The following is a 15,652-nucleotide window of genomic DNA, read 5'->3' as shown; positions in this document are numbered from 1 at the left end:
TTTCAGTCCTTCCTCACAGGAGAGATATTCCAGTCCCTTCATCATTTTTGTTTCTTCTCTTCAATGAATCCATTTCTCTCTCAGAGTTTTTCCTGTCCTAATGCTCCATACCACAACCTGTTGCACCTCCTCTTGTAGGACTTTAGGAGCGGGAGATCTTAGAAAAAAATAACAGAAATTGTTGCTGGTTGTGAGACCTTGGAGTTGGTGCTGTTATAGTGTGGAATGGAGTAACCACAGCACTACTTTTCAGCAGGACTGGAAAAAGTAGAGTGGGAATAAAGGATCTAACTGTGAGCTGACATGGGCACTATTCTTGTCTGTCTGGGCTGACTTCAGTGGCATAAGCTGATGCTAGTGAGTTTGGAATAACACATGAGATAAATAAAGGCAAAAAGAAATTCTATTTTATGTTAAAAAGCTGTTTTAAATGCTGTTCTTTAGTCATCCATGAATGTGTGAGCTGCCTCAGGACTGCAACAGCTTACATTTAGAGTTTGTTTGGTTTTTGTTTGTTTGTTTGGGGATTTTTTTTGTTTTACTTCTTTGGGGTTTTTTTGAAGACTGAGACCATAATTACTGCAGTGCCATGCTGAAGGACAAGAGAACCTGTCAACTGTACTGCAGCTTGATTTTGATCTTTTATAGTATTAGAACATTTTGCAGGTAGATTTTTTGTGTGTTTGTTTTCAAGCATGATTTTCATACAGAAGAACCTTTTATTTACTGTGTGGTAGAAATCCACACACGAATTAGTAGACTGTGACTTTACCATGACATATGCCAATTTACTCATAATGCATTTAAGTATTCAAATACATAAATAATTATTCATATACTTAAATTGGGAGGTATCAGATAGACAGAAAACATTAAAGTCCCTGAGATGAAAAGATAGAGAGGATTTCCTGAAATGATGGAGTAGAAATTAAAGTTAGCACTTAAAATGAAATACACAAACAGTACACGATTCAGAATTTCCAGCTGTGCTTTCAAAACTACTTAAGGGAAATGAAAAAAAATTAATAAAAGGAAAATTATTAGGGAATGAAAGAAATAATTAAAACAAGAAACAAAAAAACCCCAACAAACAAACCTGCACTTATAGCTAGACCTTTCGAAAGAAGAAAAATGTTTGTCAGCCCTGGTATACACTGCCATTTTATCTAAATAAAACTCAGTCATGTCCATTTGTTGGGAAATAGTGTGCTTCACATGACAGTATCCCAGACATATAGTTCAGTAACTTGTGCATGTGCACATTTAGAAGATTAAAGATAGGCACTTAAAGCCTTTTAATAGTTGAAACATTAACTTAAGTTTAACATCAGTCCTGCCTGCTTTTTCCTGAATCACTGCACTGTGCTGCCCATTGCAGCATCCTGTCTTCCTCAGGAATCACATTGTCTGCTACTTAAAATATTCTCACAGCTCAGAGTTAACACTCCTGTGCAAACAGAGCTTGCTCTGGGCTGCTCTCTTTCTCCTCACTCTTCTGGCCATTCAGGAATATGGATATTCCTGCCTTGGGTTTCTGTGCTTTCCTGTTAAGCCCTGTGGCATCCTCTCAGAAAGGACCTGTTGAAGTGATCTTTTCAAGTTTATGAAGAGTTCTTCATGAAGTTGTCACCACAGACTGAAGAAAACCTGTCCTTCCATATACCAACAAGTGTTGCCCTTTCAGTGGTTTTATTTACCTGTATCACTTCTTCCTCTTTTCTTTTTTCAAACCTCCATCAATAATTTTACTATTCCTTGACAACACTTCACCTCAGCCCCCTTATTTTAAATTAAAGCAATGCACCTTTGTCCCCTGTCCTTCTTATATAGATTTGCACAGCATTTCCTTCCCTTATTTTGCATGCATGTGCTTTCTCTGCTCCTTTTTCAGAGACCATGCTTTATTACCTTCACCTCCACACCACAGAGGTGCTCTTGTTACCAGGGATGCCACGTATCATCATTGCTTTCTTAATCCTCTGAGGATTGATATAGGGTTAAAGTGAGAGCAACATCCCCAGGAACTCAAAGATATTTTCCCCTGTGTTATTTATGGTTAGATATAAATAATATTAGCTATACTGATGAGTCTGTGGAAAAGACATTCTTCCTTCTTCGAATTAATTAGCTAATGCAGAGCTGAAGGTTGTCCAGCAGACACAAAAACGAGGTGCACCATTCTTCTTGAAATTAAAGAGCCGGGGGGGGGGGGGGGGGTGTAAACTGAAATTTGTTTACAATAAGTGATCATTCTTATTTTAATACATCAAGCTGTCAGCTTCTTTTGAAAATAGATGAGGTAATTTCAGAGTTGGCAATTAATTTTGGTTTTATTAATTGATGAATTGGCGACTATGCACTGCTAACCAAATAGCATTTTTATTATTCATTTTCAACCTTTCTGTTCAAATTTATTTAGATTTGCTATTGCAGGTTTACCTGTTTGCATGCTTATCTCAAAAAGGCCAGCTGTTAATTTGTCATATGAGCATACCTGAGCAGCGACAAAGTTGTATATACAGTCACACTGGATATTGCTGCTGATCTGAAGCATTTGTGCACTTGATCCATCCACTTCTGATGGATTATGTGGCTGAATTGCTTAGACAGTCTTAGAGGATCCAATGTTGAGTCCAGGTGTCCAAGACTGCTTATAAGGATAGTAAGGCAGAGCTTTTGGTTTTAAGTGCAGTGAGATTAATTTTCAGCCAGTCCATGGTTGGTGGTTCTGTTGAGGCCTGTTGTCACCACTCATTAATGGCATGGGAAATATCTAAACTTTCTTAGAGGATGTTAAAAGACTCTGTACAATAATTGTAAGCTTTGGATCAGAGCCTGAGAGTTTCCAGAACTGAGCCATGTCTTTGACCTTTCTTGACAGGACTCTTGGTAGCCCCTGCCAGGAGAACAATGGTGGTTTTTAAGTCCTGGGAAACTGCAGGATGTTCCCATCTTTCTGAAGCAGAGAAATCAGTCAGGGAGCAAGGAACATGAGGAGGTTTGTTAGTATCACTTAGGAGCAGGGAATGAAAAGGCAAGAGCAATTTAGTAGTTTCTCTGTCAATAGCTGCTTTATGGTGAAAAGCGAGGGGAGGACTGGAAAGCCCATAGTTCTTTAGGTCAACAGATAGTGTTCACGATATTTTTTCACAAAAGGTAAGCTTTTTAGTGTTGTTTAGGTCAGAAGAGGGAGATAAACCTGAAGATATGCCTGAAAAACCGTGGAGGCTGCCCCTGCTCTAGCTACAAACACACAACTCCCTCCTTCCTTTAAAAGAAGCCCTCTTAAAGGCAGAAACTTACTCTTTCATAATACTGGCAGAACCCATTTGCAGAGACCATACCCTCGTGTCCATATTCATATAATGTGTGACACTTCAATCCCTACGCAGTTCACTGAAGTATATGAAATTAATAAGCATCTAACTCTCCTGTACATCATTGTCCTACCAACAGAAGCAAACCAGTGGGAAACAATGTGCAAATTCATCTCTAATGCATTTTTCCCTCTTAAAGAATAGACAGGCCAGGCCATGCACTGCACACCTTGCTGGGTCTACTGACACTGTAGCACTTAAATAGTGCTGCTGTGCTGGACAATATATAAAGCTGTAAGACAGAAACACGGCACAATTAAGAGTGGCAGAAGTGGTCCCTTAAGAGTATGCTGCTTAATGATCAGCTTCCTATCATCATCATCTCATCTAATGGCTCACCAGCAGCCTTGCCTAAAGTCTTTATACTGGGTTTTGTGGTAATGTGCATGTCAGAGTGCCGGCAATGAATTTTTGTAGCTAATTTAGAAGGCTGGGTACTTTGCAGGACTTTTAGATATTCAGTTTCAGCACGTCCTTCATAGGGAAAGCTCACTAGTCATTCACTGCTTAAAGAAAAACAAAAATCAGTAAGTACTATGAAGAGAACAAAACCTCAGAGAAAATAAAAAAACAATAAAGTAAACTGGCACTGAACCCTGATTTAGCTGCGAACAGGATTGTCAGGAAATAAGCAATTGTTTGGAGACTTGGCACTGATGGTTTATTGAAGAACAGGCCACTGTGGATTTTAATTTTTTTTTTCGTTTTCTTCTTGTCTAAAGCTTAGTTTAGCTTCCATTGTGAAATTAATATGCTTTTCATTTTTATTTCAAATATCTTACAAGCCAGTATGAAAAATCAATAATACACAAAAAAATATTGATCAAGAAAAAATGTTTAAGTAAACCACCTGTCAACAAAGACAAATGCTAACTCATAGTTAATATGATAAAGGTAAAACTCTGTTTCTATTTTGGTAGTATTTTCCATATCAGTTTCTGTCATGCTCTTGAGCTAACTCTGGATTTACAACAAAGCTTTTGTGAGTTCAAAAATAACATTAAAAATATGGATAAATATATTTTTACTTGCTATCTCTTGCTTATTTTAATAAATTGCCAGGGTTTTCATCTTCCTATGCACTATCATCTCCAACGAACAGTGGATGTAAGTATATGGTGAGAATGACCAAGTTTAATGAGCTCTTGATACTACTTCTGAAGGAAAACATTTTGCCACTGTGAGTCACCACAATTCACCCACTATCCCAAGGAGTCTTCAGAGTGCATAACACAACAAAAAAACACAAAACCATTCCTTTAGACACTTACATAAACAGTTACATTTTCAGAAGTTCTGAGTATTTCTATGGAATTCACCCACGTGCCTAAATACATGAACTGAGCTCAGTGCCTGCAGCCTCTATGAAGAAGGCAAGAAAATGACCACTTATTTAATCAGGACATTTTGAAAACATTTCACCGTTTTTTGTTGGCTAAGTAAGCTTTGGAAACGTGTCCATTGTGAGTACTGAGCACTCTGGAAAAACTGTCTCTGTTCAAAATTCTGTTTAATTTTTGTGAGTCTGGATCAATGTTTCTTTGTTCTGTGTGTCAAATTTAAGAAATAATTCTCAAACATAGGTGGATGTTTTGTGTTTTGGTGTTTAGTTGTAGTAGAAAAAAATTGTGGGGGCCCTTGTTATACACATTATTAATTAAACCATTGTCAGCAAAGTGACACTATTCTCAAATTTGTATGCAAATCCCTGTTATCAATCACTGCAGAGTTTGTGTGAAACAGTGAGCTGTTGCATTTCCAAATGAAATCGATCCGCCTATGCTGGATGGTTTGTTTTGATGGCAAGCTATGAAAGTCTGGTAATGGTGACTGCCATCTCAGGAAAATAATGCCCTCCAGGAGGATTTGAGGTTTCATTTTCAAGCGTAAATATTCTCCTCTGCAGAGCGAATATTTTGCCATGGCAAGGCACCTACACGTTCCAGTAAGCGGATTTTCCAAATGATGTCTTTACTACATGCCTATTGCATTAGCCCAGTCACCTTGTCATTCACATCCCTGTAATGATCACTTCTGAAACATTTACACCCCGTGTTTGGCTGGCTGGTTGCTGCTTACTCAGTAGGAAGATTATTGATTGCGGGCGCTTATTAAGAAAGTACAGAGCAATAAGCTATGAGAGCTGTTGATGATTCAAAAGGTGAAGCTGGCAATTATATAGGGATCAGGGGGATTATTATATACAGGGCCTAGGAAAATATGACTGATGGAAGTGGCACTGCTGTTATGACTGCTTGAAATAAAATGTGTCGTTATTGATTTCTTTTGTTGGTCTTTTTTATTGCATTTTAAATCTACATATTTTTCATGCAAACAGCCTATTCTAGACTAGGGCTAGAATATGGTACTGTAACTTACTGATTCATGAGTATATCTCTCTTTTCCAGTATTTTCACCTCTTGGTACAGATTTTTTTCCAATTTCTCACTCCATAGTCGCTATTTGAATAGGACAGAAATCAAGTGTCTGATTTTGAATTTTGCCACTTCCTCTGTTGCTGCTGTTACATTGCTTTTAAGGATTTTTCTTCTAATGACGAGAAAATGAAGAGTGAAAAAATGCCAACCGAATAAGCATATTTTCAGCATCAAATGTATAGTAATATACATTTGATGTATATTACTATAATATAGTAATGTACTATAGTAATATAGTATATTTTTTTTAATTATTAACTCTTACTTTCACCCGTCATCAGGTGGCCTATTCAGCCTTATAACATTTTTCCTTGTTTTAATTACTTTTAGCTAGTTTCCTTAGTTTTGCATTAATGTTCTTCCTGCTCATTCCTCATGCCATTTCCAGGTCTTAAATGACTATATTAAGTAACATCAGAGATTGTTAACAATATTAACACCGTAACATTCCTAGTGCAAAACATGGAAAAGCCTTCCTCTTTTGAGAAAAGAAAATGTCCACTGCCACAGCTTAGTTTGTACCTTCATGAATACACACTCTGTTGGAAAGCATCTCAGTTCCTAGAATTTGTAAACCAACGTAGAATCTAGTTCTAGAGTGGATTTCCTTTCTGCTCTGCAAAACCACAAACAACCTGAAGCCTGTTTTTAAAGCAGAATACCTGACACTCAGGTGTTCTCTCTGTCTGGGAAAATGTCATATACCTTTTATTCAGAATATTTTTTTTCTGGTAGTTTCCACTCTTTCACATTTGCCTAATGGACAAGGTTTTTACCTCCAATGTGGTTTGTGTCAATGGTGGGAAGAGGTGGGGAAAATAGCATGAAAATTTTGTGCAGTTGCATGACTTATTATCCTGTATAAAACTAATATTCTGGGAGACTGTGAGCTACCTAAAACATTACAGCCACCTCACTCACTGTCTACTATTTTTGCATGCAGAATTTGGTCCTCTTATCACAGCAAAAAATCTATTCAGTAATTATTTGGGTAAAGTTGACTTTTAGCCAAATCCAGAACGAGCCCCACAAGCCAGAGGCCTAATCAATACCCCACTAACTGCTCCATTAATCCTCTTTTGCTGCTATTTCCCTCTCATCTTTCCAGAAGACTGTTGTTACTTCAGAATAGATAATTGATTTTTTTCTAGGTAATAAATGCAGCAGCTTTTCAGTGATACTTCCTACATTCCCTGGTACTGCAGGTCCCTATAACAATCTGACTGAGCAGAGCTGCTTCCTGATTATTCCAAAGCTGGATGTTCACCTAATGCAAAAAAATACTGCTGATGTGACAGCCAAATAAGCAAGCCCAGCTGGCTCAGACCTTTCCACTTCAGATACTGCAGTAAGACAAGCAAACTTGTTCCCACAGGCAAGGAATTTTGCAAAAATCATCTCGTATATAAAGGGCCTAATAAAAGCAAAGGACTAGATAAATAAATTTGGGGCTGGAAGAGTCTTTGGGCTTCAGGTTTTTAATTCAAGAGATGATTGGTGTGCTGCACACAGAGGCCTGAACTGTTTGACCCGAAAAGAAAGTCCTTGTACAACTACAAAAGCTGAGCAAAAAAGTTCAAAGCCAAAAAGATGTGCTTTTTGTCCTCAAAAAGGAGACTGTGTTCCTGAAACAGTAATACCACACTAAGCACTTCCATTACTATTAGAAACAGTGCTGATCTGCTTTCATTTTGGACCTCATTTGAGCCTTTTCTAAATTACTTTTCTATAAGAGGTTTCTCTTTGATTAAAAAAAATCTCAGTTTATCTCCCTTTCCTGTAATTCCTAGGTATTTTCACCTAGGATGTGTGTGGATAACAACTCCAGCAGAAGTAACAGGATTTTTCTATTGTTGATGTTCCACACCCTCACAAACCAGGGAAAAAATTAGTTTGTGTTTATTTACTGTGTTTAGTATTTTTCTCCAAAAGACTTGTTGGTATTACTGGTCTTTAACATTAGGAAGAATCTCTTCAAAGAAGAGATGACTAGATACTGGAGTGGGCTGCTCTGGGAGGTGGCAGAGTCAGAACACTGAAAGTGGGATTTTTTTGGTACAGCTGGGTGCATTATTGACTTTAAAACGGACTTGTGGCCAATGGGAAGTATGAAATCCTGACCTGATATGATTTAAATAAGCAAAACTAGCCGAAAACAGCAAAGACATTCTAAATTCACTTAAAATATTCCCACACTGCCCCTTGGAGAATCTGTAAAGTAACGCAACTTTTGAGAATGTGAACATTCTATATTCAAAACAATCTCTTAAAAATAATAATTCTTGTTTTAGCATCCTGCTTACCTTAGAAAAATTTAAAAGCAAACGTAATTAATTTAATTCATAAAACACTGGGCACTGGGTCAAATGACAGAGTTATGCCAGTATTTATGTTTTGGGGCAGTATCACCAAACCACAGTTCTGCACAATGGCCAAAATAAATAAATAAATGTATAAATAGATGAGAGTAAACTTGAGATCAAGTGCTGATCTACATTCAGAAGATAGAAAAAAAGGGGTAAATGAGCACTATGATTGATACAAACCTTTGATACATGCTGTTTCTGTGTGGTTATTGCGTATGCTGTGCATTTCTCCCCAGCAAATAAAATTAATTGCCAAAGCGTCTGTAACAGTTTTCACTTAAATTAGAAGTCAAGGGGTGATCTGATCAGGATAGAGCAGGTCCTCTCTGTAAAGACTCACCAAAATCTGAACATCATGCAGGCAGCTTCATGCTTCTCTCTGGGGCTTGTCAGACTTTGGGAGTTTATAGAGGGATTTGGGGAAGTTTGCAAGGGTCAAGCGTGCATGGTGCAGCACACTTCAACATCAAGAGTGTAACTCCACGTCTCCTTTTTCCATCTGATGCTAATATCACTCAAGAGAAAAAATTGTTCAGTTCCTCAAAACAACCCCAAAGCTGTATCACCAAAGTGTTCCATGTGTTGTAAGTACTTTCCTCATGCAGCATAAGATCCACTTGCTACAAACACTGTTTATTCAAGGCAGAATGTTCATAATCAGTATTAAAAGCTCGGGTAGCTTTCAATGACAGGTTTTGCCCCATCTGGATTTCTATATCCTGAGATATAGAAATATCTTATAGTGGCACAATAACACTAAAAAAAGAAAATTTGAGTACCTTATGTAGGCAAGGATTTCTTTATTAATTTGTATTAAAATAGGGACACAAGGGGTCTTTTACTGACTGATAAAATCGAGGTGGGGTTGGCCGACACTATCTGCAGAGCCATCAATTAGTTTGTGTGAAATGGAGATTTCAGAAGCACCACACTGTTAACACACTGTTCTTGCTGCTAACTTTTTTTAATTGTCCAACTTTTTTACAACAGGGGGAGTTGGATGCAAACTGCTCAGCCAAAGGAAAGATGTGTCATGTTTTTGGTGTCACTTTTAGCATTTGTCCTGCTGCCTTCTCCTCAGTAGTGAAGATCTTCCATGTTGTAGTCAACGGCAATAATGAGGTTTCTTTACAGCCAACAGGTCTTGTCAGATGGCCCCCAGAATAATAACTGTCTTTGTCTTGAACTTCAACAAGCATAGCAGGCCTTTGGAAACAGATCCTCCTTGGTGTCTTATGAACCAAGAAATTATCTTCATGACACCAAACCAGTGGAATTAGAATTTCAGATTTTTCCTTCTGCCACTTTTAGTAATTACTGGAGTAAGTGGATAGACGTATATATGGTGCAAGGAAATGTTAAATTCATGTCATCTTTAGCTGAGAAGAATATACTGAAGATAAAAGAAATATAAAGATTGAAAATTAATTTGAAAGTATTCTAAAAGGACAAGTAAGGCTAGTTGTCAGATAGGATAAATTAAATAAAAATAAAATAAATTTAAAAATTAAAATAAAGTGGAATTTAATAAAATAAATTTTAATTAAATTAAAATGAAATGAAATTAATTTAATTAAAATATTTTATTTATATTTTATTTTCATTTTTATGTGACTTTTATTTTAATTTATTTTTATTTTTATTTTATTTTATTTTAATTTTTATTTATTATTTTAATTTTATTTCATTTATTTTTTATTTTATTTCATTTTAATTTTTTTGTTTGTTTGTTTTGGTTTGTTTTTTTTTTTTTTTTTTAGTTTAGTTTAGTTTAGTTAACCTGACATTGGTTAAATCTACTTTTCCCTCGAGTGGAAAGTAGCAACCACAGTGCTCTCAAATGCTAGAATGGGATTGGCACTGAGCTGTTCTGAGCAGCTGATCCTCTCTCTCATTGCTCACCTTCATTTCATCTTCTTGGTATTTTTTCCATGTTTCCATGCAGTAACACTGAGAACAGGCATTTTACAACATAACAGGAGAAAACTGGACCATATTAGCATGAAATACCACAGAGATTTCTTTATGCACACCACACCCTCCCCCCGTTGGTTTGGTTCATATTTGGAGCTTGTAAGCAGCAAGACCAAAGTTATCAATCTGTCAAGAGGAAAATATATAGTTGATCATAAAATATAGGGGAGAGCTCAAGGCAGCCAATGCTATAATAAGGCTTATGATACTATATTTTGGAAGTTAATTTCTTCTAGAATAAAGAAGTATTGAGAATTTTTAACCTTTTAAGTAGAATTTCTGCTAAGTATGTTTACTCTTGTTTCACAAAACAGCTCCTACCAATAAAATACATTTAAATTTTGGCATGCTAAATGCATCAAGTGTTCTTTATTCTGCTTTTTCTTCAGTAAATGCATTTATATCCTTACATTAGTCTGAGAAAATTTTTTGCATGTTTTCATTATGGATAAACAGCAAAAAACCTTAAATGCACTGCCATAAGTAGTTAGATCTGGGTTTAATGGGTTTAACAGAAGAAACTAACTTTTGGATTACTTGGTATTATTCTAGCCAACAGAAAGCTTTTCTGCAGGAGAAAAGTCAGGTTTAACTGTAAAGTATGAGAAAATACCTTTATTAATTTTGCCTCAGGAAATCAATGATTTGAGTTTCAATCTTTTTTAGGTGCATCTTTATTCTTTATCTCCCTGTCTGGCCTCAGAAATAAACTCTCCATATACTTTGTGATATGATTTACAGGTTGTTGGTTTGACACACAAGGACAGTAAGTCAATAGTCTCTCTCTGAAAATCCTACTGAGAGTTAGGGCTGTCTGATATTAGATGTGCAATTGGAGCCAATCTGCTTCTGAGGAGTTGTATCCTCTACTTTGTATAGAAGCACCAAATGGAATAATTTCCCCCGAGTGTGCTGAAGGCTTGTCACTGAGAGATACAAGGAAATTTGGATGCAGTTCTGGAAAGTTCTGGATGACTTCATCAAGAGCATAGGAGTATGATCTTGGTAAACCTTCATTTTTAGTTTCATTACAGAGGCTGGTTGAGTTCCTCTTAAAAAAAAGAGCATTAAAAAACCCCATTATATCCTTGTATGCTCAGTGTTTGTATGACAATATCCACTGTAAATTACTCCTTTTAAAAATACTTTGTCCCAGTTGAGAACAGAATTTTAATACTGACTTCATTATTAAAGTTTTGGTCTGCTTTTGGTGAGAGAAGATACAAAATTTTTTGCCCTACTTCCACCTAGTTAACCATGTTGTTGCCTACAGCAAATTCTTTTCCAGGTAAAACCCTATTGAGCACTAGCTGTGCTGTATCTTTTGCTTCTTGCCAAAGGGAGTGAATAGTTTTAAGATATGTCTTATTCCAGTAGAAAATTATCAATAACAAAGACTAACCACACAAGTTGCAGATGTGAGAGAAGTCCTGTGTATGTCAGATGAAAAATGCATCTTGGTGTGCAGAATATATTGCAAGGCTCTTCAGCTAACAGCTGCTCTGTGATTGACTACCTCTCACAGCAACTGAATTGGGATAAACAAGGATTGAAAAGTACTTTGTATTCCCAAAAGCATTTAAAAGTTTTATGGAATTAGCAAGATAGTTGAAGGGGTTTTAGTAAAACTGCAGTGGAGATAGCTGTGTCCAGGCTGTTCTGTGAACCTTATCACAGGGATCTGCCAAAGGCAAACCTAACCTGCATAGATCAAAAGCAGTGATGGGTCATGCAAGTTTCCTCTGAATTGCAGTCCATGATTAATCTCTCTGCTTTGATATTAGTGAGCTAGCAAAGAGTTTGATCCCTCATAATCAATGATTCTTTGGCAGCTATTGAAGTGAGTTGTGCTGGCTTTGCTTCCTGAGCCAAATGGGAATTCATGCTGTCATTTATTTACTGTTTGCTGAAGGGAACATTTTAATCAATGACCTCATCACATTTTTGGTATTTCATTGTCTCAAGATGGTTGCTCTGGTTTTGGATTTAAATTTTTTTGTTTGCTTTAAACACTGTACAATTTAAACAAATAAATAAGGTATGAGTAATTTAAATAGTTTGAAAGCAAGGGCAAAAAAAAGAGGTAACTTTTAACTCTTGATTTTCAAAAAAAGAGCACTTTTATTCAGAATCAAGGTTCAGGTTCAGAGAATTCTGAGCACTGATGTAGAGTAAGATTGATGCAACTAAATCATCTTTGGAATGGCAATCTGGTTGAGAAGTTTATCCATGGCTCTTGGCCTTTGCAACCTTGTCAACCAAACCAGAACTGGTAGCTACTGGTAAAGCTGAGCCTCAGTGAAGATCTTACCTAAACTCACAATCCAGGTCAGCTACAGAGGATTAATCTCCCTGTTCCGAGTCCAGTGCCTTGTGGGGACACTCCTCCTCTTGTTCCTGCTCCTGACCTTTGAGCTGTGAGTGTAGGCCAAAGCAAAGAGCTGTCTGGGAAAGTCAGTTTGTCCACATCTCCAGAAACCTCTCACCTCACAAAGTCAACTGCATTGTCATAACACACTGGCCACGTATAATGTGCTTCGAGATGAGGTCTCCTGTCTGCTTTGTGATACCATCTGATGTTATATTTTAACAGAATAAATCCTTAATTTATGACTCCTTTGCAGCTTTGCCTTTTAAATTAATTGCCCTGTGGAATTCACTACATATTAATGCTGAGTAGAGCTTCTTGTCTTATGAATTATCAGAATACTGATCAGAAGGAAATTAATGATATGAAGTGTGGAACAGTACTCAACAAATTGTCTTCATAGCCTGTTGAAATCTTGCTCTGTGTGCTTCATTTCAATCTGTTCACTGGTTTGTGACCTTTAGCCCCCACTGGGAAGAAGCACATGGAACCTTCCTGAGCTGCTCACTTGGCATTGGGAACTCCAGTTTTGCTAAAAGATGTGTAAAATCCCTCATGAACACACAGCTGGTAACACTGGAAAGCTGATGCTATTTAAGCAAGTGTGGGCATTTATTTATGCTTGCAGCCTTCCTGCTGGATGCAGCTTTTTGTGATATGGCAGCCTCTTTTAGGTTTGTGCTCCTGGAGATTTGACTTGCATTTCTTGAAAACATACCTTCTACATAACGGGAATTTTTCAAGCAGTAACAACGGAAGAAGAAAACCAAATATTTCCTGGGTATCTTTATTAGCAATGATATAATTCAGGGCAGAGATTAATCAGAATACATGGCTTTTACCCTGCATATGTTTAAAACAAAGCAAATGTGCTGTGTTTTGCTTTGTTTTGGTTTTTTTCATTTCCTTGTCTTGCATTTCTCATCTCCTGGATATAACTGGATATACAGACTTCCATCTGTAGATTACTTGAGAATAGCCAGTGGGACCAGGAATAGTTTGCTCTTAACTCATGTCCTCCTTTCTTCTCTCTTTCCCTGTCTCAGCACCCTTTTCCAAGGCAGAGAAAGTTCAATTTTCTACTCTTGTAATCTGTTTTCAGATTTCTGGAAATTCTTCTCCAACCTCTAGAAAAAAAAAAAAAAAAACATCCTATCACCATGAATCAACTCAAAACATGAATGGAAGTAAGTTTTTATATGACATTAGGAAAGAAATGATAAAGGAAAGAAATCTGTAATGCCTTTTCATCAGAGTGAATGGAAATAAGGACTTTTATCTGTTGCATATACAACTCTTCAGGGAATTTTAAACTTTGGAGAACTTTATAAGCGATAAATGTGCTATGTATGCATGCTGGTGCTTTAGCTAAGCCTATGCCTGGGGTCTGGAGCAGTTTTATATCTGTGGTTCACGTGTTTTATTTGTGCTTCAGTACCTGGGGTAGAGGAAGACATGACACATACTCTAGAGATAACAGCTTGTTTTACTTAGACCATACTTAGTGAAAACAGCTGTTTCTCCCAGGCTCTTCCTGCCTGACAGATCACAGAGCAAATTTCCTTTTGCTTCCTAAAAAAAGCTTTCTAGCAGCTGTACTTAGAGAAGCTTAACTTTTCTTATCATTTGTGAAAATTTCAGCACACTGAATCCTTTCTCTGGCACACCTAAACCCCTCCATTATTTTGTCCATTATAGATTGCAGAGATTTCCTTGTAAATAGAGTGGAAATTGATCTCTTTATGTGTCTCTTGCTCATGGACTCATACTGTATTTTGAGGCACCCAAAACATTCATGATACCCGTGTGAAGATGCACATTACCTGTTTGGTTCCATGCTTGAAGGAAATTAGAGAGGGTTATTTATGTGCTGTTATGGAAGTAACATCACTGTGTCTGTCTTATTCTGTCTTTTTTTTTGGTCAGGGGATTTTCTAGGTCTGATTTTATTGCATGGAGTTGCTAAAGCGTTGTCATGGGATTGCAGCAGTAACTACTGAATGGTATTTTCAGTGTGAATATGGTTTGGAGCCTTCCCCTAGAGTTTGTTCTTTGTTCTGTGATTTATAAAGGTGAAATAGTGACTGCACAGATCAAAAGTTGACTTATTTTCAATAAGGATCTAGCTTAGTCAATCAATAGGCTACCACCTTTTAGACTGCAGTCCCAAAAGCCTTTTGAAAAGACTTTTTCCATTGCCATCTCAAACCCCTATTTTAGAACAGCTAAAAAACACGTCATAGTACTTCATTCGCTGTAACAAAATAAGAAATATTTATAAGTATTTCTATTGTGGAATAGGTTAGATTATAACTCCAAATATGAAGGCCATTTTTATTAACTGGTTTTGTTAGAGTTGTCTAGAAAATCCTACAAGTTAATGCATGACATAATACTTGCTGAAGTACAACCTGTGACCATAAACCACAGTCACAGAATAATCCCTTCCTTTCAAGTCCCTTCCTTTATTCCAAGCAATTTTTTTAGTTTGGTAACCTCAAAGTGCTCTTGTCCTCTGTTCCCGGTTTTACAACTAAACAAAATAATCACCTGGTCATGCAATGTCATCTGTCACTAATGTATTTGGAATAAAGTCACATGACTTCAGAAAAATAGTAATTCCCAGTTTCAAATGAAAGTTTCAGGGATGGGTAAGAGTCTATTCTCCTGAATTAAAATAAAGTAAAAATTCAGGGTATAAAAATATAGGAAGCTTTTATTTTCTCCTCTTTATTCACTCAGTTATTCTGCTAAATAAGCTTGCCCTTTTTACAGCAATCTGTACTGAGAAGGAAACAATACAATCTGAACTACTTTTAACATAGTTTCAGATCATGAACACATCTTACCAATCTTCTTCTTACTTTTTCCTTATCTATATAATAGATTTTATTGGTAAAATTATCTGACTTTTGTCAAAAGCTGTACTGAACCCAGAAAACAGTGCTTCATAGCATAAGATAGCTAGTCAAGACTATGATCGCCATTAAGAACAGACTTTAGGTACTGTTCATGGTAGGCATTTGCATCCTCAGTTTTGACTTTGTGGAAATGCTACCAAACCATGGCTACAATTGGGACGTGGGAGACAAGCCCACCTTACTGACAAATTCATAGACTGAAATGGAC

This window comes from Aphelocoma coerulescens, chromosome 4 (assembly GCF_041296385.1).
Source record: "Aphelocoma coerulescens isolate FSJ_1873_10779 chromosome 4, UR_Acoe_1.0, whole genome shotgun sequence".
NCBI classification, from domain to species: Eukaryota; Metazoa; Chordata; class Aves; order Passeriformes; family Corvidae; genus Aphelocoma; species Aphelocoma coerulescens.
Note: the sequence above shows the minus strand (reverse complement) of the source record.